Genomic DNA, 23,724 nt, shown 5'->3' on the forward strand with positions numbered 1-23,724 from the left:
GCTCAAAAGTTACCCTGACCAATAATGTGTGTCCACCAGTGACACAAGAGGGGATGAGAGTCAAAGTCCTGCAGTCCTCTCCTTGTCTGCTAACAAAGCTGCATGTACAGTACAATGCTAGGCAAGACAGGCATGCCCAAAAGAGCGGGCAAGTTCTGGCCAAAGGACATTGAACTAGACAGAATGGCAGCTGCCTCTTCCCCCACCTGCAGTCTGAAAAAATATCTGAAAGCTTTAGAAACAACGATAGTCCAGTGGCCCCTTAGAGACTAACCAAAATACAAGTCGCATCACATCATATATTTTTGTTAGTCTCTAAGGTGCCACAGGACTGCTCGTTTTAAAGTTACAGACTAACCCAGCTACCCCTCTGAAAGCTTTAACTAAACAAAAAGATTAAAGACTTCCCTGGCTAGCTCATGGTTGATATCTTTCCACGGGTAGCTGTGGGTTGTACGTAACAAAAGACAAATCCAGATGCTTAGAAGAAAAAAACCTTGCCCTTTATAAATGTGAAACTAATGTTTTAACTTGGCATCTTCAACAGCTACACTGTCTGGTCACTAGGTGTTTAATTCTTGTTCACTAAGAGAGTGTTTATTCACAGTGTCTCTTGCAGTCATTCACTGCAATTCGGTCAGTAAAACGGCACAGTATTATGGAAGGAAAGATGGTCCTGCTTTTAGCTCAGCACAGTGCCCAGACTGGGGGAAACTGGGGACAAAGAAGAAGATTAAATGTACTTTTAAAACCATTCACTGGTGAGATTTTTACCTTCATAATCCCTACAGGATCAGCTGGCTTTTTTTTCCCCTCATTGATTTAGTCCAATGAATATTTATTTTTTTGAGTAGGGCAAGCTTATACCTAAACCTATTAAATAGACATTCCCCTTGGGATAATACTGATTTTTGTTAATATAACCTTGCTCTTTTCAGCACTGGTTAGATACTGAGGCTGGCTGGTGAGGAAATCAATAACTTAAACCCTGGAGCTGGTTTTGTTCATTAATTATCTCAATGATGAAATGGACTGCATCCTCAGCAAGTTTGTGGAGGACACTAAGCTGGGGGGGAGGGGAGAGGCAGATAAGCTGGAGGGTAGGGGTAGGGTCCAGAGTGACCTAGACAAACAGGGAGTTTTGGACCACAAGAATTCTGATGAGGTTCAGCAGAGTCCTGCACTTAAGGCGGACGAATCCCAAGCACCGCTACAGTTTGGGGACGGACTGGCTACGTGGCAGTTCTGCAGAGAAGGACCAGGGGATTACAGTGGAAGAGAAGCTGGATAGGACTCAACAGGGTGCCCTTGCAGCCAAGAAGGCTAATGGCTGCATTAATAGGAGCATTGCCAGCAGATTAAGTGAAGTGATTATTCCCCTCTATTCAGCACTGGTGAGGCCGCATCTGGACTGGTGTCCAGTTCGGGGCCTCCCACTACAAAAAGGATGTGGACAAACTGGAGAGAGTCCAGCGAAGGGCAACAAAAATGATTAAGGGGCTGGAGCACAAGACTTATGAGCCAAGGCTGAAGGAACTGGGGTTATTTAGTTTGCAGAAGAGAAGAGTGAGGGGGGATTTGATAGCTGCCTTCAACTTCCTGAAAGGGGGTTCCAAAGAGGATGGAGAGAGGCTGTTCTCAGTGGTGGCAGATGACAGAACAAGGAGCATTGGTCTCAAGTAGCTGTGGGGGAGGTCTAGGTTTGGTATTAGGAAAACCATTTCCCTAGGAGGGTGGTGAAGGAGTGGGATGTGTTACCTATAGAGCGGATATAATCAGGAGTGGCCCATGCATATAGGCCAAGTCGGCCACCGCCTAGGGCACCACGTTAAATGGGTCCAATGATGACATCCTTGAAAGTAGGAATAAGGGATCTTCCGGAAAAGGGTTTATTTTCCAGAAAATTGCGTCTAGACTGGCGCTTTTCTCCGGCTTAACCCTGAGCCGGAAAAAAGCAGCAGCCATGTAAATGCAAATGCCGCGGGGGATATTTAAATCCCCCGTGGATTTGCAATTCCGAAGTGTCACATTAGCATCCCTTTTCCGGAAAGGGATGCCAATGTAGACACAGCCCTGGAGAAAAAGAATTTTAGGGCAGCCTTGTGATCTCTGTGCATCCCTGGCCACAGGCTCCGGAAGGGAAGAATCACAGGTGGCCATCCGAGTCACAGACCTGCTGGGAAAGCACAGACAATACACTGGGTACTGCAGGCCAAGGCCTGGCCTAAGGTGACATTCTACTTCTGGAGAGAAAAAGTCGGGAGGCCCGGCCCCTGAGGGGAGGCACTCAAGAAAGAGCAGAAAGAGACTGTTAGCCTGCAACTGCGACAGCGTCATTTCCGCTTAAATACATACAGGGCCTGGTTCTGTTTTCACTTACCCCTGAGTGACACCAGTGTAATTCTATGGAAGTCAAAGACATTGCATCAGTGGAAAACCAGTGTGTAATCAGAACCAGGCCTGCTGGATAGACAGCAACTGTCACCTAGAACTGTGCAGTACGTGGGAGGTCTTCAAGGAATTATTCCGGTTGAATATACAACAGGTGAGCCATTTCTTATTATTTAAAAAACATTTTGCCCTTCAAACGATGACAGGAGGCATGGAAACGGATTGTTCACGTAGAAGAACAGGGACTTGCTCAGTGTGAAATTCGTGGCCTGTAAATTCAGAACAAAAGGAAACATGACTACAAACAGCAGGTGAGCAGCCTGCCGGTTTCATTATCACAGCAGGCCAGGGAAGCAAGGAGTTTATTTGATAAACTTTAGGTAAATCTTGCAGCTAATAACATCTCTAGTTATGCACATAAGTATAATCAAAGCTCAGGCTTCAGGGTAGCTCAACATAGGAATAGAAAGGAATTTTTCTCCTCGTCTCCCCATATACAGCACTAAACAATTAGTTAGATACAATCTGGATAGACAAGGTGGGTGAAGTCAGACCTTTTATTGCAGGTAAAGGATATTACCTCACCTGTCTTATCTAATATCCTGGGACCAACACAGCTACAAAAATCCTGCGTTATAGAAGTTATTCTGCCTTCTTCTGAGCATCAAGTACTGGCAGAGGTAAATATCTGACTAGCCAGACCGATAGCAGCCATGTTAGTCTAACTGAAAACACTTAAACAACAAATGGTTGACATCTGAGGAAGTGGGTTGTGCCCACGAAAGCTCATGATACTTTCTATACTTTTCTAGTCTCTAAGGTGCTGCAGGACCATTCGTTGTTTTAAGTTTTTCCATAGTTTCACTGTACAGGTTGAACCTCCCAAATCCAAGACTCCTTGGTCTGGCCACATCCATGGTCTGACAAGGCCACGGATGTTACTGGACCAAAGAGCCCAGGGAGCAGGAGCTAACCCGGAGAACGAAGGGTCTGTGGAATCCCAGCTGAGCCAGCAGCGGCTCGGCAGGGAAACCCCAGCGTCAGCAGGGCAGACAGAAGGAGAGCACCTAGCAGTGGGCCAGCAGCGGAGCCCCCTGCAGCAACGGGGACGGCGTGGACAGGCAGCCCTAGCAAGGAAACCCCTGGAAACAGAAGCCTCAGCCAAGGAACTCGAGCAGTGGGGCCAGGTAGCAGACAGGGAGTCCCTGCTCCAGCAGGGGAATCTCTGGTGGCAGTGGTAGCTCTGGCCAGAGAACCCTGGGAAACTCCCAGTGGCAGCCAGTCCAGCGACCAGGCAGCCCGGGGCCGGGGAACCCACGGGGAAAGCAGCGACTGAATGTGGAAAGCAGCAGCTGAATGGGGCTGGCGGTGGCCGGGTGACCTTGGCTGGGGAACCCCTGAGAGCCCCTCAGTAGCAGCTGGGGCTGGCAGCAGCTGGCAGGGGGACCCCATGGAACTCCCGGCCAGTGTTAGCAGTTCCGCGGCAGGGTGGGGAGCTCCACCCTTGAGAGCCCTAGGGAGAGGAGCTGCCAGTGGGGTAGCCAGCAGAGGAGCCTTGACCTCCCCTGGTCAGCAAACTCCTTGGCTCAGGTCGCAAGGGTGCCAGAGCAGGGAGGTCCAGCCTGTATCAAGAGTGCTGAAATATCCATGAGAGAAGGGGACACAGAATGGGAAAAAAAATCCCTGACTCTCCAGCGGAACTGAAGCTACGATTATTATTCAGTCTGAAAAAGTTTAGATACGTTTTCTCCTCTCTCGCGTACCCTGACACACAACCGGTTTCTGACCGTTGCTGCAATTTATCTCCAGAGTCTCAGCTCATGTCTTCAAATCCCTTGAGTCCTATGGCAGGCTGAGAGAGCATACTAGTAAAACAGCTGACCAAAGCAAGAAGAGAACACCCAGTGGTACTTGCTTGAAACACCCCATGGCGCGTCTGATGAGAAACTCTGATGATAGGGTGTTAGAAAGTCAGCAAGGTGTCTAGACTTTTCAGGATTTATCCTAAATGTATCTTCAAATAGAATTTATTTATTTAAATATTTAAATTTTTAGCCCGCCTTTCTATTTAAAATATTCAAGGCAGCTTACAAAAAAAACACAATACAAATATATATACACATTTAAAATATGACACCCCAGAGGGACATAACCAGCTAAAAACATATAGAGAGGAGGAACACGCACATACAAACTCAAACGTTAATAAAAGCACGAATAAAAAGGGTGGCTTTAGCCTGATGCCGAAACAACGCTAGTGCTGGCGCCATGCAAATATCCCGAGGAAGAGAATTCCACAGCCTGGGAGCAAAAGCTGAGAATGCCCTGTTCCACGTAGATGTTAATCTTATCTCCACAAGTGGGGAAACACGAAGCAAAGCCTCCCCAGCTGAGCTCAATCCCCAGGCAGGTTCATTATGACGTTGACATCTCCTTAACATCGTCCCAGCACCAGAGACACTGGTCCCCAAGTCACATCATGTGTGTGTGTGTGCACACTTGGGAAAGTCTCTCTGGAGAGGTGCACGAACACTTCACCAATTTCTGTTCATCAGCTCATATTCAGAAGGCTATTTCCCCTGTAGTTTTAATTGCCCACAGTAATCTTATCACTTCCTGTCCTAAAATGTGGGGTAGCGTCCCTTTGAACTGATAAACATCTGCCTCCCCATATATTCAACTCCAAAGGTAGCTTCAATCAGCACAGCACCCATTCTCAGAGGGTTAAGCACAGTTCAGGCTTCAAAAGCCAGTTGCATAAAAGCCAGAACCCCAATCCAAATATTTTATGGCCACATAGTATTTCCGTGGACTACAAATCAATGTAAAAGATGTTTTCCTTTCTTCTGGAGGCCTCATACAGGCTGTGTTTAAAAAATATGCATTCCCTCTGCTAAATATAAATCAGGAGGGTTTTATCCTTCCAAAAGATCAACTAGTTTCAGTATTTAGGAAACTAATTCTGGAATACTTGTAAACCTGCCAGTGTTCTCTTCCAGTTCAAATATAATTTAAGGGAAAGTCTACCCTGGGCATAATTTCCATATACAGTACGATAAATTGGACATCAATAAATATTAAATTTCATGGAAAACTGGAGAAGGAATAAATATGGAGCTGTCAGGGACAGACCCTATGTATTTGTCAGGAAGGAAAGGAAGGTGAAAGCAGCAGGAGAGAGAAAACAAAACACAACCATGGAAGAGTCATGAAAAACAACAAGTAGGATTCAAATGCAGAGGGAATGTAAGTTACACGTTGGAAAGTGGGTGAGAGTCAGACTCTAAAGGGCTGAAAGCAGGAGTATATTAGGAAGCTGAGTCTCTGGTCCAATTCTGATATCAGCTCTACGTCCTTTAATCTCCATCTATACTTACATGAGATCAGAACCAGACCTCTATCCTCAACTCTGAATGGCACTTACAGTCCCTCACTTCAAAAAGTGTGTTTTGGTTTCTATGCAGGTAAATCTGTCCCAGTATTTTTGTTAGTTTCTAAGGGTACGTTTACGCAGTAGCATGTACCGCGAAATAAGCTATGCAATTTGAGCTGCACAAACTGTGTAGCTTATTTTGAAATAGCTTATTTCAAAACTTGGCACTAATGTGTGGTCTACACAGTGCTAATTTTGAAATAAATCACTATTCCAGTGTCTTCCTTAATCCTCATGCAACAAGGTTTACAGGAAGCCGGACTAAGACGCCCACTATTTCAAATGTATTTTGAAATGATGCGTGTGCTGTTAAGACATGCAGAACGCTATTTTGGGCTAATGGGGGTTATCTCGAAGTAGCGCTGCTGTGCAGACGTATCCTGAAGTGTCACAGGACTGGTTGTTTTTAAAATTACCGACTAATACGGCTACCTCTCTGAGACCAACCAGTCCGCATCTACACAGCAAACAGTTATTTCGACATAATGTCAAAATAATGTCAAGCTGGAGGACTTCTGACTCCTGTAACGCTCATTTTATGAAGAGTAAGGGATGGCAGAGGAAGAGTGCTCTACCTCAGACTTCCTGCTGTGTAGACAGCGCCAAAAGCCTAAATAAGCTATTTCAACTTAAGCGACACAATTGAAATAGCTCAACTTGCGCAGTTTATTTTGGCTTTAGCCCTCCTGTGAAGTCATGCTCTGAGAAAATCACTTTCCTCTGATGCAGAAATGGGCCCCTGTCCACAGACATGTCCCTCTGCCCCCAACCTGGCTATCTTTAACACTCCTGCCCCTGTTTTGCATCTCCCCACCAGTGAACATGCAATGGCAGGGGTGTAATACGGCTCCACAATTCCACAGACACTGAATTTACAGTTCAGCTCAACCGCTGCTGCAAAACAATGCTCCAGATTCTCAGCTCTCTTTTAAAGATATTTGTAGCTCTCATACAGAGATAATCACGACCAGAATCAAACAATAGCTCAAAAAGGTCAGAACTGTCCCATTCATCTCAATCAGAGCCCTGTAAATTCTGCACCTGCAGAATCTGGCATCTTGCCTCCAAGCCGGTTATTAACAATTAGACTGAAGTAATGCCTAACAGCCACAGAGAGGTTAGGCTTCATCTTGTTAAGTGCTGTACAAATCATATAGTAAAACACAGTCCTTGCCAATGTTCCCTCTTGTCTTTTCCATCAATGTGAGGAATAATTTTATGTGCACCCAGGCATGTGAGACTGTGCTCCACCAACAGAAACATAAACCTAGCTGTATGTGCTTTGCTAATCAGCTGGGCAGCATGTGAATTTTTCCTGAGCCACAGAAACACACACCTTACAGGGAACACTGGTCCCTGTCCCACAGCACTTACCGACTAAACAATGCCATGGAATTTGCCATTTTACTGTACTAGGTGCCTGACATCTTGTTTTCTGTCTCCAAGCACCACAGCGGCCTGCCTTTAGTTGCCTTTTTGCTCTCCAGTGGTCTTGTACAATAGCTCAATTTTGCCAAAAAAAATCCACTATTAAGATACAATCTTTCCCACTTGATTCAAATGCATCTCTGCCAACTTTCAACCAACTGTCAGAAACCTCGTATGGCTTCAGTGGTTCTTTTGCATTCCATGGCCTGTATTTATTGCTGATTTCACATTGAGATATTGTGTCTTCAATGGCAGCATTCAGGCCTGGCGAGCATAGATCATCTCAGGTTCTGTTTGTGTAAGAACTTCTCCCTAACCAGATGAACACCCTGGATTATGTTTATTATTTCAGACCTCTTGCTGTGTGGCATTATGACAATGCCCTTTGTCAAGAATCCCACACAGCAATTTCATTTGTATAGTCCCAGAAAGTTTTAGGCCTGGAATTTTTCTGGTTTTTGTTTTGTTGTTTTTCCTTCTGATAATCGTTCATCTAGAATTACTTTCTCAAGGCCCTGGCTAATTTGTGTTTGCTAGTTTTGTTTAAAAATGCAGTACTTGAATCATATTTACTTCAAACTGTTCAAGCTTTTGCTATTTACACAGTCTTTTGAGAGAATGCCTGATATAAGCATCTCTTTATCAGACCAGTATTTAACGCTTAACATTGCAAAAGATTTCTGTAACATGGCCTCCATTGCTTTATGAGCAGCTTCCTTCTCAACTGATTTCTGCACGTAAACATTAACAAACCTTCACAACCAAATAAATGTGCCAGAATCCTTTTCAACCTCAGCACTGCTCTGTTACGTTTTAGCCACTCCTTTGAAAGAGAATGCCAGAAGATAATCATCTGGCAGGAAAACAGGCCTTAGCTCATATGAGCTTGTAAGGACTGAAATCTTAGAACCTAAGTAGTAAAACATTTCAGCAATGGTGCGATGGTAACACCTTTTTCATAATTGCCTCTCTCTTGCCTATCACATCTCAGTATTGTCTTGTTTTGTTCTCCTGCAGAATTCTCAGTAGAGTTGTCAAGTGTAACAATTGAAAGATGAATTTGTTTTTAAATGTTAACACGCCCGTGACTCTCGGTAAAGGCCTCCCTTTGGCATCTTACAGTTTGTATAACTGCCTTTACTTTTCAGATGTTCAGTCGAACTCCAAGACAACTTTATATCCATTCATTCAGCAAATTCTCCTCCATCCCATGCTTCAGATTGTTACAAAGGTCTCTCCATTTGGGGCAAAACTGACCAGCACTACAATTAGCAGATTAAATCCAATTTCTGACCAAATCAAATTCTCAAATATCCAGGAGATGTTGCTTTGGTATGCTGCAGGTGCTGAGCTAATCCTAGAAGTCCCTTAAATCTATATCTACAAAAGCTGAGTAGAAAGTGAAGGATTTTTAATTTTTTCTATTGTGAGGGACTTCTTGCATTTTAAATTCCAGATATGAACGTCCCTGTTGTTCTGAAGTGGTGCCTTCAACTTTTTTCCAAATATTTTGGATCTACAATTCTTAATTTCTTTGGTTTAATTACATGATAAGTTGGTGTCTGAATTTGCTCAATATCATCTACTTTTACTATCCAGTCAACTCCAGCTGTTACTTACATTTCTCTGCCTGAATGGAATTTATAAAGTGTGAACATTGTGTGTTACAAGTGCTACTTAATCTTTATCACACCCCTGCAAATGTAGATTCTGCAGGGGGTGAATTGAGGCTTTGGTGAAGTGATTTGCCCAAGGTTAGATGTCACCTTTGATACAGCCAGCGTCACTGCAAAACTTGCCTCCCGCTCTCATGATATAACCACTAAGCTTTCCCATTGTCACTCAATAGCAGAAGTGGAAATAGAAAGCAGGAGTAATGCTGCCAATGTGGTATCATGCCATAGGCCTTCCAGTTTAGCAATACCCTACCCACACACTCAAACAGGCCTACAAAAGAAACTCCTGCCTTAAAAGGAACAACCTCTAAGCCAGGCTAATTGGTGACTTTTCTCCCTTCAGTCAAGAACCTGGCTTAGGAGTGGCATTTGCCTTGCATTTCATTCCATCCCCCCTTCTCCCCCCAGTAATTAGTTTTCTAGTCAGTTAATTAACATGAGGACCTTTGCTTTCTTCATCAGTCATTGGGACAAATTCAGAGCTGCTGTAACTACCACCTTCTTCAGGCCTTTCAACGCCTACGTTATACCAAGTTAGAAACCAATGGCTGATAAATTACTCCCTGAGGAACATCATCTCTCAATATGATCCACGGAGGAAAAACATGAAACCACATTGCAGAAAACAGCAATACTGTTAAATCAATAGAACACACTCTGGATGGCCATTTAGCTAGGTGAACAAGCAGGTTTAGCAGTCGGTGGATGTTAGCAGACTAAATGTACTGGAGGCAGAACACTGCCCAACACAAAATCCAAATGGCACAAACCAACCACAGAACAAAGATGAGCAGCAAAGGAACAGCATCCCACAGTGCTTATGCCAAGGACCGAAGTGTGAATATTATTTGCAACTTGCTGCATGAACAACTCCCACGCCAGCCTGGTGCAGATATTATTTAATGTTTTACTATAAATAGCTGCTGGGAACTTGTTTTCTCTGACAACTGCTGCACCAGGGGCATTGAGCAAAGCGATCAAAGGCATTGTAATCCTATTGCCTGAACACAAACAGCAACCACGTGACTGGAAATGACACATTTATTTTAAATTATTCCATCAGGTTCGCAAATTCAAAATGTACTTTTTGGGGGGATGTGGAAGAAAGGTTTACAGAACAAAGGAAACTTTTAAATCTCAATGTCTCTTTTTTAGTCCATTAGCAGTATAGTGCTTATGACACACACAGTATTTCTGACACCGTCCAGCAGAGGGCAGTAAAGTGCATGTCTGAGCACACAAACACACACACACACACACACATCTAGTTCAGCAGACTATGACGACATCTTATGAAAATTACCACTAGTTTTCTGTGATCTTCATCAGAAAAATACAAGTTGCAGCCTCCATAAACGGGAACTCTCTGGTTTGGCAACATCCTTGGTACAGCAGGACCATGGATGTTCCAGGATCAGAGAGTCATGGCATGCTGCTGGGGGGAGAGAGGGCAGGGAGCCCAGCTCAGTGCAAGGGGGGGGGGGGCGATGCATGGCGCATCTACGCTGCGGCGGGGATGGGAGCCAGGAAGCCGGGTGCACAGCTCAGCCGAGTTTCAGGAAGGAGCCAGGATCTGGTGCATAGCTCAGCTGCTCTAAGGGGAGGGGCGGGAGACAGGAAGCTGGGCGCACAACTCAGCTGGGCTGGGGGGGGGCAGGAGACAGCGTATGGCAAAGCTGGGCACCGAGCTGGAAGGGAGGCTGGGAGCCAGGTGCCCAGCTTTGCCGTACGCGGTCTCCTGCCCTCCCAGCCCAGCTCAGTTGGTCTGTGGGGGCAGAGCAGAAAGCCTGACACACGACCCAGCTGGGCTGTCCGGGTCAGCTGGGGAGCCCTGTGAGGGCTTAAGGGGTGCGGTCGGCAGCCGTGGGGAGCCATAAATGACCTCCTCTGGTCTGGCAAAATCCCTGACGTCCCCAGGGTGACGGACCAGGGTGGCCAATCTCTCAGGGTACGTCTACACAGCAGCGTTATTTCGGAATAATGTCCATTGTTCCAAAATAACTATGCGAGGGTCTACACAGCTAGCCCGTTATTTCAAAATGATGGGCAGCCCATTTCAGCGTTTGTAAACCTCATTCCACGTGGAATATCACCTCTTGCGAAATAGCTATTTCAGAATAGCAGTCGTGTGGATGCTCCACTGCTGCTCTTTTGAAATAGCTCCTCTACCAGGCATCCACATTAGGGGAGTCTGCCTGGGACTAATTTCCAGGCTTCCCTGTAGTACAGATGCGCTATTTTCAAATGAGCCATTTCAGAGTTTTTATTCCGGAATAGCTTATTGCGAAATAATCGTACAGTGTAGACGTAGCCTCACTGACTACCCCACACAGATCACCAGTCATGAATATTTTCTACTACATGTCATGCAAATTTCCTGAACCTTATGTCAGAGAACAAAACGGCATCAAAACATTCGCATTCTGGAAGCAGCTATCCCCCCAAACCAACCATCTTCAGTTGGGCTATCTAGACAGAAAACTATTTGTTTTACTCAGCATCTACTCACTAAATTCCACCACCTGCAGACTGAAACTTCCATTAATGTCATTTTGAATAGCCTGGGTGTATCTAGAGGAGAATGGATCCGAATACTTGCATGCTTCGGTGCCAATGTTTCATTCATCTGACAGCCCAAGATCCGATTCTGCAAAACTCATATTCACAAGAGTGTTGCATACAGAAATGAGCAGTACTACTGACTTCAATCGGTTCGTAAACTCTAGCAGAGAGGCTGAGTTTACGAACAAATAAAGGAGAGCAAGACTGGATTTCTGATGAGAAGGACTAACACAGGGACACGCTGAAGGAATATGCGCCTTGACTGTTGGACATAGCCAGGGACAGGAACAAAACAGACAGCTTCCATGGAGTTTAGTGGCAGTTGCATGCACACACCCAAAGAGCCATGCAAAAGAGCCTATTTAACATACTGGAGGAATGGGTGGGGGTGGGGGAGAGGAAGAAATGAGAAGTGTCACAAGATTCAAAACTCTGCCATAAATGCAGCTATGTATGGAGCATGAGAGTATGGAAAGAAGCATGACATCCATTGAGGAGGTGATGAGTGGGGGAAGGGGCACCTTGTGTTTTCATTGGGTTTTTTCTCCCTCACAGGAGGCGATGATCCTCCAGCATGGCAGGGAGCTGCCGAACTGGGTAAAATCCCACAGCAGACAAGGGAAGTTCTGTCTGACTACTAACTGAGGACTAACTACAGTATTGGTCTCATGTGCTTGTTGTTAAAAGCCCTGACCCTACACTAGGATCCATTGTAGTGGTATCCCTTAGACACCAGTTGCCACACTTTCCACTGCATGTTGTAGCAGAGTAACTGAATCAAGATCTGCTGACTAGTCATGCCCATGTATCATTTCACTACTCAGACCCCTGTATTCACCAGCAGATCTCAATTCAGGATTCCAACCATTGGCTGTAACTACGGTGAGTGCAGGAAAAACAAACAAAAAAAGTTGTATGGATGCAAAATTATTCTGGATCTGTATTTTTCCATGCTAAGATCCACATTCTAATCTCAGTGGTACAGTGCAGCTAAATCAAGATTATGCTCAATGGGTGCCCAGTTGGTGATATATCCAAGCTAATTCCACAGCAATACCATGTAATATTTAATCTAGTTTTAATCATGTGGGTTTTTCTCCTTCAGTCAAATGGAAAACAGACAAGGTTGCTAATTCAACACTGTGTTTCTTCCCCTTGTTTCCAGATTTAACATGGTACAGTAACAAGTTGAGCCAACATGATGAAAGGAAAACCAAAACAGAGCTGATTACATACTTGTAATGTCCCCTCCAGAGCTGTGAAACGGAACAGCAGCTCTGAGCTAGATTAGGGGTAACTAGAAAATGAAAGTGCTCACATTAGTTTCCCTTTCAAGCTGATTGAAATACAAGGAAACAATAAGGTGTTTAAGTCTCGGCTTGACAAAGCCCTGGCTGGGTTGATTTAGTTGGGATTGGTCCTGCCTTGGGCAGGGGACTGGACTTGATGACCTTCTGAGGTCTCTTCCAGCCCTAGGATTCTATGATAAGAATGGTGCACCTGCAAGTAGAATTAGATTTTTTAAATTGTCACATTTCAATACTATAAAGTCTTGTTAGTAAAAGAAGAAAGGAGTTTTTAGAAAAGGTAAGAGTTCACAGTCCATTGTCAGCAGAGTAGCTTCTATGGAGTTGAGTGGCAGTTGCATGCACATAGCCAAAGGAAGAATTTGGCTCATGATTTATCTCTTTCACTTCCTCTTAAAAAGACATTTTAATAAGTTCTGACACGCATGGTGGACTTAACTCTTTTTGTTCTTGTTGATTTCCTTCCAAATTAAAGACTTGACACTGCATTCACCAAAATCCCCGCCAAAGGTTATACATTGTGGTCAAAAATCTGAAAGCCTCCTAACTTACATCAATATATAGTCAGGTAAATAGAAAAAGGCCTGATCTTCAGAGCAATCTCCTAAGATTTTTCCATCCCTGAGCAGAGTGAGTTGTGTCTTGTGCAGCAATATTGACGTCATGCACGCTTGTTCGGATGTGTGCCACAGTGGCACCCACCAGGTACTAACAAATATCTTATATATTGTAAATGTTATGGAAGAAAGAATACTAAAACAAGGGATAATTAAGGTGCATGACTTTAAATGTTTATTTAATACGAAATCAAATAAAAAGAAAATTAATACTTCAAAATTTTCAGTAGCCATTTGGTACCCCGGGAGCAGCTGGGCAGCCCTGGCAGCAGCTCTAATAAGTATATATTTTGTCTATTCATTTGTTCTTTTCACCTTCCACACATTTATAGAATGGCTGCAGCACACATTTCATATATCAGAGCAAGACTGAATTTGATTGGATAGGACAGATTAATGTTGAACTCTGTAAAACTTTAAAAAACGAGCGTTCCTGTAGCACCTTAGAGACTGACAAAAATACAGATAGTACCATGAGCTTTTGTAGGCACAACCCACTTCTTCAGATGACAAATATGGCGCAAGAGACACAGACACACAAATATACAGCAGAAAAAAAGGGGATGGGGGAAGAGAGAAAAAAAACTGTTAATTAAAATGATGGTGCTAAATGAGGTTAACAGAGTGAGCTGTAAGTGTCTGATACTTAGCTTCTGATGTCATTTGGGTATTGAATGTAACGGCCCATCCAAAAAATTTCTTTGTTCAGATCCTGCCTAAATGCGTCAAGTGTGCATATGAAAGCCAGTTCCACAGTTTTCTCTCTAGTTGTTTCCTGCAATTATTCTGTAAGGATGCATCTACACTGCACCGTTATTTCGAGATAATGCGAGCGTCTACACAGCCATTCCGTTATTTAAAAATAATTTTGAAATAACGGACAGCTTATTCAGAAATCTGTAAACCTCATTCTATGAGGAATAACACCTATTCCGAAATAGCTATTTTGAAGTAAGGCGTGTGTAGACATTCCACTGCTGATATTTCGAAACGGAATGGCCCTGGGGAGGGGCTAAGTTATTCCTCCCCAGTGCCTCCTGAGGCTCTACATGGAGATAGCACGTGTACATTAGGGAAGCCTGCCTTGGACTCATTTTGAGGTTTCCCTGCAGTGTAAACATGCTATTTCAAAATGAGCTATTTCGAAAAGCATGCAGTGTAGCTGCACCCTAAGAGACTGGTCATTTTTAGATCCATCAGTGAGTGTCCAGGCAAGTTCCCCAACATGTTTCTGTGTGTTACCATTTCTGATGTCTGATTTGTGTCCGTTAATCCTTTGTCATAGAGACTGTCCAATTTGGCCAATATCCATGGCAGAGGGACATTGCTGACACTTGATGGCATAGATCACATTAGATCAGGGCTACTCAATTTTGGAAGCCTTGGGGGCCACAATGATAGTCACAGCATATGCCGAGGGCCGAAACTTAAGTATGGTTACAGAGACATGCAAATATATATGCAAAAATATGCAAATAGTTTCTATTACACAGACAGGCATAAATACAAAGCACTTCCAACGATGCCCTGGAAAATGTTGTAGAATTTTTAAATGTTGTAACAATTATTTTTCATAATTGGCCAAATATGCTTCTTGAGACACCAAATCTCTACTCGGTTTTCTGTTTCATCCTCGGATATAATGCATTTATTACTAACTAGTGCTGGGTTAATTCCTTGGGGATTTTTAGTTTAGTTTTGGTTTTTCTTTGGTTGCAATACAGTAATTCCTCATTTAACACGATAGATGTGTTTCTGAAAATGTTCGTGCTAAGCGGGGTCAATTTTCCCATTAAAAATAATGGAAAAGGTGGGGGTTGTGTTTCAGGTGGTGGCGGCGAAGTCAATTTTTTGTTGGTGCTGAGTCGCCAATGTCAACATTAGATGATGTAGATGGAACAGGGCTATCTTGTTCATCAGCTGATTTTTTTTAGGTTGAACACGAAAAATACTTCTAATAGAGAGCTTCTCTGCTGCGTCTTGTTTTTCATTGTAAAGTTGCTAGTAGCAAGATTTGGCGCTTTCTAAGCTTTTCGCTATTTTTGAGATCTGTTCACGATCAGGATCATTCTCATAAAAAAATGTTTATTACGTCACTTAAAAATATAAGTCGCCGCGGTTTGTTAAAACACAAAGATAAACATGTGAGTGAGCGGAGAAGCGCTGTAACCACGGGTACGTCTAGACTACATGCCTCTGGCGACAGAGGCATGTAGATTAGGCTACCCGACAGAGTAAAATGAAGCGGCGATTTAAATAATCGCCGCTTCATTTAAATTTACATGGCTGCCGCGTTGAGCCGACAAACAGCTGATCAGCTGTTTGTCGGCTCAGCGTGATAGTCTGGACGCTCCCCTGCCGACATCAAAGGGAGTTGTCGACAACCCAGGTATGCCTCGTCCCAGGAGGCATACCTGGGTTGTCGACAACTCGCTTTGATGTCGGCAGGGGAGCCTCCAGACTATCGCGCTGAGCCAACAAACAGCTGATCAGCTATTTGTCGGCTCAACGCGGCAGCCATGTAAATTTAAATGAAGCGGCGATTATTTAAATCGCCGCTTCATTTTACTCTGTCGGGTAGCCTAATCTACATGCCTCTGTCGCCAGAGGCATGTAGTCTAGACGTACCCCACGTGAATTCATCCGCTCATGCATATTACCACTGTTTCCCCCAACTTATACCGCCGAGTGAAGTAGTCCGCCACTTGATTATTTTGGTGTTATTTCGGGGATGGTTGTGTTATTCAAAAAATTTTCCCCCAAAAAATCGTGCTATTGCAAAAACATGTTAAGCGGGCACGTGTTAAAGGAGTAATTACTGTACACAGTTTTCCATCTCTGTACTTCCAGTATGTCCATGACTTTTTTTTCTTGAAAATCATCTGAAAGGGCTGACCATTCTTGCAGATTTCAATGGCTCTCATCCAAGCAAGTGTCAGATGATTTTTCTGTTAGATTCCATTTATGAGTTAGGCAGTTTTACTGTGTGGGGAAAGATGCTGTTCTGCAGTAGTTTTGAATCGGTGACTGCCCCCCAACCTGGCTCCAGCACACGGGGCAGCCGCCCGCCATGTGGTCCTGCCCCGGGAGCAGCCAGGCAGCCACCGTGCAGCCCTGGCCCAAGCTCCAGGTGGGGCTGCTCCTGGGGCAGCTGGACCAGATAGCGGAGCAGGGCTGCCCACCCACGCTGAGCCCTGGGGGATTCCCTGGCTGGTCCGCCGGGTCTGAGCAGGGACTGCCACTACCCAGGAGGCTGGGGTGCGGTGGGGTGAGGGGACAAGCCGGAGTCAGCACCCCACTGCTTTCAGCCCAGCCTCTCCTCCTTTTATTTTCTTTCCCTCCCTTCTTCCTCTTGGCCACAGCCCCCCCCCCTCCTGCCCAGCCTGCTGTACCCCTTTGCCCAGGGGTGGGCAATAATTTTTAGTGGGAGGGGGGCCACTCCAAGATTTTGGAACGTGGTCAAGGGCCACACTTTTCTGTAGAGGAAATGCAGGGTGTAGGGTGGAGGCTGGGTGCAGAAGGGTGCACGGGGTAAGGGACTGGGGTGCAGGAGATGGTGTGAGGTCTGAGAAGGGGTTTGCGTGAAGGAGGGAGTTGTGACCTGTGTCAAGGGACTGGGATGTAGGGTCAAGGAGTACGGGTGCAAGAGAGGACTCTAGGACGGGGTGCAGAGTCTGGGGGGTGGGGGGGAATTGTGACCTGGGAGAAAGGAAAAAGGGGGTGCAGACTAGAGAGGGTTTGGAAGGTGACCTGGGGGAGGGAGTTGGGGTGCCAGAGGCAGGGTTGGCTGGGAGGTGCTTACCTGCTTGAAAACGCAGGCTGTTCCCTCCACCTGGCTCTCAGCTCTGGGAGGGGGAAAGAGGTTTGTGTTGCCCCCATCACCCAGGCCAATCTCCAGCCAATAGGAGCTGAGAGATTGGCTGGGATCAGTTCCTATTGGCTGGTTGTTTCCAGCCAATAGGAGCTGAGGATTGGGCTGGGGGGGAGGGAAGATCTCACAAAGCCTTCCCCTCCCTGCAGAGTAGAGAGCCACATGGACTGTGCTTAAACCACGGCAGCTGTATACCTGAGGGTCCCGGAAAGGTAGTCTGTGGGCCAGATCCGGTGACTTGGTGGGCCAGATCCAGCGCCCAGGCCCTATTTTGCCCAGCCCTGCGGCCTTTGCCTCTCTCCAAAAATTAGCGAAAACCCGAGCTTATCTGCAAAGCATGCCATCTGTTTCACAGTGTACGATTTTGATCTTCCCATCCACACAATGACATGTATTGTGTGCGTACAGATGCAATGCAAAATAACACGGGACTGCTTACAATTAATTACCATCATTAATGTGCAAATATGCAAATAAATAAATTGCCATGATGAATATGAAAATGTTTCCATGCCGGTCCACCAAAAGTTTTTGAATGAGTTTGCCGGGCCGTGGTATAAAAAAGGTTGGGAACCACTGCTTCAAATCACCACTGGCGTGTACTCCAGGCAGCTTTTAGGGCATGGCATGCTCTGGGCGGCACAGCTCCGTCTCTTCCACCCAAGGCCCCGTGCCTTCTGGAGAAGGAGCTGGGCACCCCACCTTGCCCAGGGCACAGCGAGTCTGCCACTACCCCTGTGATGCCTCCCTTTGGCAGAGACGTGTCGGGAGCTGGTCACTTCTGGAAGGGGCATGGGACAACAGCATGCAGGTCTCCCTCTCTTCCTCCTTTCCTCCCTCCCTTCCCCCCTCCCAAGACCTGCTGGACTTTGACTACAATTGATGATGGAGGCTCCAGGATTTACCAGTCGATTGCAATCTACAGCTTGGTGACCACAGATTGTATAATTTGGGGTTTATTTTTTGCAGGGGTGCCCCCAAAGCCGAGCCCTAGACTGTAGGCTGCACCCGGATTGCCCCTGCCTTAATCCAGGCTTGCATTTGGACATCCATCTAAGCAGCCAACTAGCAAAGAAAAAAATATATAAAATCCCTGAGAAAGTTGCCATTGAGCAAAAGAGTTTTACAGTCAGTCCATCTAGTTAATTTTTCGGAATTTTCATCAAGCCACACTACATTAGGCATTTACTCCAGAGTCATGCTGAAAGCCTGGTGACCCACAGCATGTTATCTGCTTGCATTTTCAAGGGATAATGTCAAGTACTTTAAAAAGCTGGGGGAGGGGGGATTTCTGCTCCTAGAAACCTAAACTTTCTCTTTTATAACAGTGCAGGTTACACCTCTCTAATTTGGCATCCTGGGGACCCTGACTGGTGTCAAGCCAGAGAATTTGCCAGACCGTGGGAGGTCAATATTGTCTAGCAGCATTAGCAACACTTTTTTAAAAAACAAAAAAAGCACTGAGGTGACAATACTCCAGGGGAAAAGTTGTTGAGCAAAAAAAAAAAAAAAAAAGACACAGCCCCTTTAAGACACAGGGCCAGCCGACTGTTGGACATTTGGATACAGAGGTGCTGGTATGCTTCATTCTTTCCATAAAACTCTAACTGGAGGTGCCGGTACCATCACAAAAAAAGCACTGACAACACTGCCACTGCTTACTGGGCTCTTAGAAGACATTTAGGGGTAAATTAGAGCTAAATAACAGCACAGAACACTGAGAACAAGGACAAAGTTTGTTAAACTTCATAGGACTGTAGGAAACTTGGCCACACCCAAGTTTCCAGCTAACTTGGAAATCATGCAGGACCATGGGTGTTGCCAGACCAGATAATGTCAGACTAGAGAGGGTCAAGCTGCATTATATTCTTTTCCATTTAGCTTTTGCAATGAAAGTGGAAATTTAAGTATAACCTTTGGCTACGTCTAGACTGGCATGATTTTCTGGAAATGCTTTTAACGGAAAAGTTTTCCGTTAAAACCATTTTCGGAAAAGAGCGTCTAGATTGGCATGGACACTTTTCCGCAAAAGCACTTTGTCCGTGGCCAATCTAAACACGCTTTTGCGCAAAAAAGCCCTGATCGCCATTTTCGCGATCGGGTCTTTTTTTCGCAAAACAAATCTGAGCTGTCTACACTGGCCCTTTTGAGCAAAAGTTTTGCGTAAAAGGGACTTTTGCCCGAATGGGAGCAGCATAGTATTTCCGCAAAAAGCACTGATTTCTTACAATAGGAAGTCAGTGCTTTTGCGGAACTTCAAGCGGCCAGTGTAGACAGCTGGCAAGTTTTTCCGGAAAAGCGGCTGATTTTCCAGAAAAACTGGCCAGTCTAGACACAGCCTTTGTGTTTCACTGTGTTGTTTACAGACCAACTGCTCCTCATTTATACCCACACACATAAGGGATCATAAGATAGCTTGAAGATCACCTGGTCTTCATAAGAGAAAGCAAGTAGTTCAGTTGCTAGGGAGAACTACTAGAGGTCCTGGGTCAGGGGAAAAACCCAACTACTACATGACTCCCAAGCAGATGGCTAGTGGAGAGTAATCCTACAGGACCTGAGGGAGACTAGCTGTGAACAACCCAGCAGATGGCCTGTGGACAGCAATCTTTAGGGAGTGGATAGGCTCCTGTAGAAAATCCAGGTTGGGAGAAAGGACATGACAGATTTTTTGAACTAGTGTTAAACAGTTTTATACTGAAGACAAATGAGTGGAAACCTGTAGAGGAAGGGTGTTCTCTGATGCCTGGGCACGTGAGTTAGCCCTTGGCAAACCCATCCTCAATAGGGACTGAACCCTACCATCAAGAAAGGAGCCGACTGTCCACAGCATGTCCTCCACCACACCAAATCCATGCAGCATCTTGGCATAAGTCAGTTTGGACTAACGAGGTCAATGGCATCTCCCACTCTGAAGGACTGAACTTGGGATATTGAGCACCAAAAACCACAGGGCGGCTCACCTATATCAACTCAAGTAGTTCCTGTAGTAGCAATGGAAGGTTCGTATCCTCTAGGTTAACAAGCTGCTAGAGCGGGATACATCACATCTACTGTGTTACATCAACTTTAAATGTGTACCAGTACTCCCCAGCTCCATAATTAGCCTCCAGTATTCCCCCAAGAGGGCACGTGGGGCACAGGTAGGGTTGCAGGTGTACTGAACCGGACAGTCCAATATTTGCACCTTCTGTCCAGTAAAGAAATGAAGAAAATACCAGACATATAAAATTTAAAGGGGCCATAACTGCATTTCGGCAGCTTGGCTTTTTTTTTCCCCTCAACAAAATTTTCCTGGTGCTTTTTTTTGGGGGGTGGGGAGGTGTCCAGTATTTTTGGTGAAACCGTCTGGCAACCTAAGCATAGGCAGGAAGGTCATGGCAGCAGACGGTGCCAAGAGGGAAGGCCACGGACGCACATCTCAAGGGGCCCACCTTGAGGGGCAAAGCCTCAGAAGCGCGGGAACCCGCCGCTGCTGCGGGTTTGCTCGCGGTGCCCCTGGTCTGCTGGGGACCGTCTCCAGCAGGCCAGGGACACCGCGAGCGAACCCACAGCAGCGGGGGGTCCCGCGCTTTGCTCTGGCAAAGCCTCAGAAGTGCGGGGACCCCGCCGCGGCTGCGGGTTTGCTCCCGGTGCCCCTGATCTGCTGGGGACCGTCTCCAGCAAACCAGGGGCACCGGGAGCAAAGCGGTCTGGTACCAGAGCAAAGCCTCAGAGGCGAGGCACCCCCGCCCCCGCTTTGCTCCCTGTGTCCCTGGTCTGCTGGGGGGGGCACACTAGCCGTGCCCCCCCCCAGCAGACCAGGCTTTTGTTGTGGACCCTGGGGCAGAGCAGCTGGGGCACTGCCGGTTGGTCCCGCAGCGCCTCTCTGGGCGCTACTGGCCCAACCCGGCAGCACCCCAACTGCTCTGCCCCAGGCGTCCTGATTCAGCCGCTGCTGGTCAGTTTCAGCAGCGGCTGAATTAGGACTCCTGGGGCAGAGCAGCTGGGGTGCTGCTGGGTTGGTCCAGTAGCGCCGAGGAGCGGTGCTACTGGAGCAACCCAGCAGCACCCCAGCTGCTCTGCCCCAGACGTCCCCAAGTCAGCCGCTGCTGAAACTGACCAGCGCTGACTACAGAAAGCCCGAGGCACAGTTGCTCTGCCCCGGGCTTCCTGGAATCAGCTGCTGATCAGTTTCAGCAGCAGCTGACTTGGGGTTCTTAAGTTGAATCTTTATGTAAGTCAGAACTGGCGGTCAGTTTCAGCAGCGGCTGAATCTGGACGCCAGTTCCGACTTACATACAGATTCAACTTAAGAACAAACCTACAGTCCCTATCTTGTACGTAACCCGGGGACTGCCTGTATTTTACATTTCTTAAAAGGTCACAAGGTCTTTTTTAATACAATAAAGATATACTCAGGATATGGAAAACGGTCCCGCCAAATCAATTAGAATAAGGCTGAACAAAACAAAAAATCCTCAAATCTAAGCAACAATTTAGTCCTACTTAGGAGGGAGAGAGATTTTAACAACGTGAGAGGCACTCAGATAAGATGAAGGGCAACGCTTCCATTGGCCGGTGTCTGGAAGAATTCTATAATCAAATGTATCCCTGATAAAATGTCACAGATGTCAGGGGAGTTACATCGGGGGGGGGGGGGGGGGGGGGAAGGCCTTCTTGATTTACGGAAGATTTCAGACCTTCATCTCAAAGCAAGCTGTCTGCCACCCAATCCCCTTCTGTATCTCTTCCCTACTCTTCTCTCCTGTTCGGGTCTTCCAGATAGGATAAAACCTTAACAAAAGCCATAAATGTCACAATACTAGAACCCATGTCAATCTGAACATGGGTGTTAGTGCCCTGGCTCTAAAAACTAGCAACGAGTTCAGCTCTCACTGACCACACTACTGAGTGAGAAGACGTTTCACCTATAAGCAGAGCTCCCAGCAAGCTGGGCCATTCAGGAGATATTCAAATGCCGCCCAGCTGATTAGTAGAGGGGCCCAGAGCTAGGTTTTTTGTTTCTACTAGTGGTGCACATTCGTACCTGCCTCAATGCATATAAATTGTTCCGCACATGGATGGGAAAAATCCACACGTGGATGGAAACATTGCCTATGAGGTGCCTCTCATCTGAAATGTGAAGGTACTTTGTAAAGGAGCGTAAGCATCATTATCCCCATTTGGGACCTTGGCAACCCAAGGTAGAGAGTTCTGCACTTTGCCCACAATCACATAAGCAAATGCCAGGTTGCTGGACTCCCAAGGCGGCACCTAGTCCACAGACCACGCTGCTTCCGATGAGATCTGAAGAACTAAAAAGAACAGGAAGAACATCCTCTATCACTTCCCTAAGAGTGCAGGTGACCACCAAAGGATCCCAACCCAACTTATGTTACCAGAACTAATGCGAGAGGCGCCTGTTTGGAATGGATTCTTGAGCATGGCCAGCAGCTGTGGCAGACAGACCAAGGACTCGCTCCTCAGGGAAGGAAGGAAGGAAGGAAGGAAGGAGCAGCCTTTTTTCAGAACTATCTTTGCAGATGTGCTTATGCTGCTCCCGCTCTGTTGGCTCTGCCGGGTCAGTACCTCAGTTTAGGATTCTGTACCCTTTGATTCACAAAGTATCCAGCCGAGTATGGCAAAGGGCCGACATTCCACTCCCTGGGTATGTCTAGACTACACCTCTGTCGACAGAGAGATGTAGATTAGGCATGTCAAAATTGCTAATGAAGCGGGGATTTAAATATTTTGAGGTTTACAGGATCTTTCGAAAAAGTGTTTATTTTTTGAAAGATTCGCATCTAGACTGCCGGGGGGGGGGGAGGGGGGGGGGGGGTTTCAAAAAAGCTCAGTTTTGAAAAAAAGTGGCGGCCATGTTTATGCTAATGAAGCACGGGATATTTAAATCCCTGCTTCATTAGCAATTTCAACATGCCTAATCTACAGTTCTCTATCGACAGAGAGGTGTAGTCTAGACACAGCCGCTATGGTGTCTCTTCAGAAACAGGCAGCTTCCACTCCAGTGTCCCCTCTGAGATTTTCCCACCTTGAGTGGAGCGAGTTTTAGCTTCTGCACCAATATTGAGGTCATGTGCGCTAGTCTGGATGTGTGCTACCATGGCACCCAATTTACTAACACACACGTTCCCGGCCGCTGGAGCAGACACCCCCAACGCCAGACAACAGGTACCATTCCTGGCCCCAGCCTCCAGATCAGGCCTTGGCCCCTCCCACCACACGGCAGTCCTGGCCACCAGAGCAGGCCTTCCCTGCAGCCTCAGCTGGTCCCAGCCCCCCCACCTCAGTGGCTCCCTCATCACATTGTTTCAGCCGGCGCCACCTGCCAGAGTAGCCACCTGCTGGATCTTAGTTACACCAGTGTAACTTGGCCTAAAAACGTTTTCCAAAATAGCTCTGAGCCAACTGGTGAAGGAGTGGGGGAGAACAGAGTGCC

At 46.3% G+C, this 23,724-nt stretch overlaps 1 protein-coding gene across 4 annotated transcripts in view; it reads right to left on the bottom strand.

The window, feature by feature from the left end:
- Positions 1-23,724, bottom strand: part of NEURL1 (neuralized E3 ubiquitin protein ligase 1) — a 257,507-nt gene that overhangs the window by 110,230 nt on the left and 123,553 nt on the right. The window contains exon 2 of one of the 4 annotated variants that reach the window (XM_089780226.1): positions 2,381-2,660. The exons of the other annotated variants lie outside the window; for them this stretch is intronic. The gene's annotated coding sequence lies outside the window, so the exon portion shown is untranslated. The remainder of the gene's footprint in view (positions 1-2,380; positions 2,661-23,724) is intronic. 4 annotated transcript variants of the gene reach the window in all.

This window comes from Pelodiscus sinensis, chromosome 8 (genome assembly GCF_052426305.1).
Source record: "Pelodiscus sinensis isolate ZL-2025 chromosome 8, ASM5242630v1, whole genome shotgun sequence".
Taxonomy (NCBI): domain Eukaryota; kingdom Metazoa; phylum Chordata; order Testudines; family Trionychidae; genus Pelodiscus; species Pelodiscus sinensis.